Source organism: Heteronotia binoei, chromosome 3 (genome assembly GCF_032191835.1).
Source record: "Heteronotia binoei isolate CCM8104 ecotype False Entrance Well chromosome 3, APGP_CSIRO_Hbin_v1, whole genome shotgun sequence".
NCBI lineage: Eukaryota > Metazoa > Chordata > Lepidosauria > Squamata > Gekkonidae > Heteronotia > Heteronotia binoei.
In genome coordinates, this window is record NC_083225.1 from 194125805 (window position 1) to 194131098 (window position 5294).

A 5294-nucleotide genomic window follows, 5' to 3' on the forward strand; every position below is an offset into this window, starting at 1 on the left:
TTTTCCTTTTACATTAATGGATTTGCTCTGCTCATTTTGCATAGCCAAACTTCTATATTTCCTGCTGAAAGCGTTTCGATTTGGGGTGGGGGGGGCTCTCTGATCAGAGGGCAGACGGAATACCAGTGCTAAGTTAAATGTATAGGATGGCTTGGAAATCGTGTCAATGCTGCAAAAAAATATGAATTTAAATTACAAGATGAGGCAAGCAATGATATGTAAACAATTCAAGTGCTGTCAGTTCTTATGCAAATTACTGCGCCTTGTGGCTTTTGGAGGAGTCTTTTAAAGCGCATGAAAACTTCTACAGTACAAGTTTGAAACGCCTGTAGAGAAAGAAGTACTTTTCTCCCTTTCTCACAATACAAGAACTCGTGGGCATTCGATGAAATTGCTGAGCAGACAGGTTAAGACGGATAAAAGGAAGTACTTCTTCACCCAAAGGGTGATTAACATGTGGAATTCACTGCCACAGGAGGTGGTGGCGGCCACAAGTATAGCCACCTTCAAGAGGGGTTTAGATAAAAATATGGAGCACAGGTCCATCAGTGGCTATTAGCCACAGTGTATGGAGCACAGGTCCATCAGTGGCTATTAGCCACAGTGTATGGAGCACAGGTCCATCAGTGGCTATTAGCCACAGTGTATGTGTGTATATAACATTTTTTGCCACTGTGTGACACAGAGTGTTGGACTTGATGGGCCGTTGGCCTGATCCAACATGGCTTCTCTTATGTTCTTATGTTCTTAAATGACCGGATCAAATCTAGTTTTGAGAAAAACGTTGCTGCAGCAGCTCCGGAACCCATCTCACCGAAACAAATGTAGATGCTTCGGGCAGTGACGATGCAAAACAGTTGCGAGAACTTTAGGTAATGTAAAAGGTGAGTTTCCAATGCGGCGATAGACAGTCACAAACTGTCAGTGTAAAAACACCCAATATTACATTTCAGATGGCATTCAGTATATAAAATGTCATTCTCTACTCCCATATCAGTCATTCCAGACTAAAGGCCAGCTGGCATCGTGTCGTCTTACAGGCCTTACGGCACTGGGCGAGGTCCTGAACTTCTTTATTAATAATAATAATAAAACTGATTCAATCCCCTCTTGAAGCTGGCAATGCTTGCAGCCGCCACCACCTCCTGTGGCAGTGAGTTCCACATGTGAATCACCCTTTGGGTGAAGAAGTACCTCCTTTTATCCGTTCTAACCCGACTGCTCAGCAATTTCATCGAATGCCCACGAGTTCTTGTATTGTGAGAAAGAGAGAAAAGGACTTCTTTCTCTGCTTTCTCCATCCCATGCATTATCTTGTAAACCTCTATCATGTCACCCCGCAGCTGACGTTTCTCCAAGCTGAAGAGCCCCAAGCGTTTTAACCTTTCTTCATAGGGATAGTGTCCCAGCCCTTTAAATCATTCTAGTTGCCCTTTTCTGCACTTTTTCCAATGCTATAATATCCTTTTTGAGGTGCGGTGACCAGAATTGTACACAAGACTCCAAATGAGGCCACACCGTCGATTTACACAAGGGCATTATGATACTGGCTGATTGGTTTTCATCTCCCTTCCAAAATGTCAGTGGAGTTTGGAGCATCACTGCCTGTTTTGTTACACACCGGAAGGTAGATCAGCTGCTGTTCTTTCAAACCAGAAATTGTCGTGCTACTTAACAAAAAGGCTCTCTTGTTTTTGATGGAAAGATCACAAATTAGACAGCCTGCTCTCTAAATACCCCTTTTTTTACTAAATCAAAAACTGAAAAACTCAAAAGGAAACCGCTACTTACTTCTGTCGAAGGTGGACGACCCTGAAAATTCCTTCAATCCTGATTAGATAAGAAATTTCTTTCTAAACAAATGAGAAAAGAACACCGTTTCTTACAACACAGGACTCCTGCACTCTTTTCGCATCTTCAAAAAGTACAGACCTATCCGTCTGTCCGTAGGGCTGCCAACCTCCAGGTGGCACCTGGAAATAGTGTTGCCGGGTCTTTGTTGGAAAATACTTGGAGACTTTGGGGGTGGAGCTGGGAGAGGGCGGGGTTTGTGGAGGGGAGGAGCCTGAGCACTCTTTAAAGCAGCCTTTTCTCCAGGGGCAAAATTGAAAACTGCACCAGTTGAATTATTCCTTTCACACAGAAAGTGTGCAAATAAGAATTTCGCGCAATATAAAACAATACATGCGGCAAAACATTAGAACGCACACCCACAACAGACACCCTGTGAAGTTGGTGGGGCTGGAGAGGGCTCTTATAGCAGCTGACCCAAGGCCATTCTAGCAGGTGTAAGTGGAGGAGTGGTGAATCAAATTCGGTTCTCCTAGATAAGAGAGCTCTGGCTGACCCAAGGCCATTCCAGCAGGTGCAAGTGGAGGAGTGGGGAATCAAACCCGGTTCTCCTAGATAAGAGAGATATGGAAGACCCAAGGCCATTCTAGCAGCTGAAAGTGGAGGAGTGGGGAATAACTCCTCCACTTGCACCTGCTGGAATGGCCTTGGGTTAGCCAGAGCTCTCTTATCTAGGAGAACTGGGTTTGATTCCCCACTCCTCCACTTGCACCTGCTGGAATGGCCGTGGGTCAGCCACAGCTCTGGCAGAGGTTGTCCTCGAAAGGGTAGCTGCTGTGAGAGCCCTCTCAGCCCCACTCAGTTGGAAGGGACCTCCAGGGTCATCTAGTCCAACCCCCTGCACAATGCAGGAAACTCACAAACACCTCCCCCTAAATTCACAGGATCTTCATTGCTGTCAGATGGTCCTCTAGCCTCTGTTGAAAAACCTCCAAGGAAGGAGAGCCCACCACCTCCTGAGTTGGAAGGGACCTCTAGGGTCATCTAGTCCAACCCCCTGCACAATGCAGGAAATTCATAAACACATCCCCCTAAATTCACAGGATCTCCATTGCTGTCAGATGGCCCTCTAGTTTCTGTTGACATGCCTCCAAGGAAGGAGAGCCCACCACCTCACGAGGAAGCCTGATCCACTGAGGAATCGCTCTAACAGTCAGGAAGTTCTTCCTAATGTTGAGCTTTTCAGTTCAGGGCGGGGGGGGGGGAGTGAGGGAGGGGGGGAGGGAGGGAAAGAACTGTTCTGAATACTATGCTTGCCAACTTCCAGGTGAAGCCTGGAGATTTCCCAGAATTCCAGCTCATCTCCAGGCAACCCCCTGTTCATCCCCAGATAACCCCCTGCACATTTTTTACCCTGGAGAAAATGACTGCTTTGGAGGGTGGACTTCATGCCACCACTGACGTCCCTCTGTTTCCCAAACTCCACCCTCCCCCAGCTCCTGCCCCCAAATCTCCAGGAATTTCCTGGAGTTGGCAACCTTGCAGAATAGAAAGTCAGCCAGCAGCAATTACCCCCCCCCCCCCCCCAATCCTCTGGCCTTCAGTATCTTTCCAACTCACAATCAGTTCTTCCTGGTCTGTTCGGCATATTATATAGTAGGGGTGGCCAAACTTACTTAGCATAAGTGCCACATAAAATGAATGTCAGATGTCTGAGAGTCGCAAGACATGAATGTCAGATGTTTGAGAGCCGCAAGAAAAAGAAGGAAGGAAGAAGAAGACATTGGATTTATATTCCGCCCTCCACTCAAGAATCTCAGAGCGGCTCTCAGAGCGGCTCATTAGAACGCACAGCCTCTCGTCGCTCCCCCAGTCCGTTTTCCTTGTCAAGGTCTTAGAGGCGTTGCCTTCTGGTGCTTTTTGCAGTCCGGACCTCCGAGTGGAGTCGGGGGCGTCGTTCTGTACAACTTCTTGTACAGAGAACAAAGGCCGTATTTCGTAGGAGAGCTGATAGCAGAGCTTTGTGAATGCACGTGTTTATCCATGAGTGAATTCAGTGTACTGTGGCTCCAGTAAGAAGACTGCAAATTTATACCCCGCCCGTCTCTCTGAATCAGAGTCTCAGAGTGGCTTACAATCTCCTATATCTTCTCCCCCCACAACAGACACCCTGTGAGGTGGGTGGGGCTGAGAGGGCTCTCACAGCAGCTACCCTTTCGAGGACAACCTCTGCCAGAGCTGTGGCTGACCCACGGCCATTCCAGCAGGTGCAAGTGGAGGAGTGGGGAATCAAACCCGGTTCTCCTAGATAAGAGAGATATGGAAGACCCAAGGCCATTCTAGCAGCTGAAAGTGGAGGAGTGGGGAATAACTCCTCCACTTGCACCTGCTGGAATGGCCTTGGGTTAGCCAGAGCTCTCTTATCTAGGAGAACTGGGTTTGATTCCCCACTCCTCCACTTGCACCTGCTGGAATGGCCGTGGGCTAGCCACAGCTCTGGCAGAGGTTGTCCTCGAAAGGGTAGCTGCTGTGAGAGCCCTCTCAGCCCCACCCACCTCACAGGGTGTCTGTTGTGGGGGGAGAAGATATAGGAGATTGTAAGCCACTCTGAGACTCTGATTCAGAGAGACGGGCGGGGTATAAATTTGCAGTCTTCTTACTGGAGCCACAGTACACTGAATTCACTCATGGATAAACACGTGCATTCACAAAGCTCTGCTATCAGCTCTCCTACGAAATACGGCCTTTGTTCTCTGTACAAGAAGTTGTACAGAACGACGCCCCCGACTCCACTCGGAGGTCCGGACTGCAAAAAGCACCAGAAGGCAACGCCTCTAAGACCTTGACAAGGAAAACGGACTGGGGGAGCGACAAGAGGCTGTGCGTTCTAATGTTTTGCTGCATGTATTGTTTTATATTGCGCTAAACGCTTCTTTAGAGCCCCGTGGCGCAGAGTGGTGAAGCTGCAGTACTGCACTCGGAGCCCTCTGCTCACGACCTGAGTTCGATCCCAGCGGAAGCTGGTTCAGGTAGCCGGCTACAGGTTGACTCAGCCTTCCATCCTTCCGAGGTTGGATAAAATGAGTACTCAGCTTGCCGGGGAGAAAGTGGAGATGACTGGGGAAGCCAAGGGCAAACCACCCCGTAAAAAGTCTGCCGTGAAAACGTGGTGAAAGCAACGTCACCCCAGAGTCGGAAACGACTGGTGCTTGCCCAGGGGACGACCTTTACCTTTTTAATTGCTTATTTAACTTAATGCTTATTTAACTTAATTCTTATTTAACTTAATGCTTATTTAACTTAATTCTTATTTAACTTAATGCTTAATAACTTTATGAGTGAGAGTTATAATTCAACTGTGCAGTTTTGAATTTTGCCACTGTTAATACACCGGTGCCTGTGTTATTGTATCGTTTTCTCCAGGGGAGCTGATTTCTGCCAGCTGGAGATCAGTTGGAAAAGCAGGAGATCTCCAGGCGCCACCTGGAGGCTGGCAGCCCCAC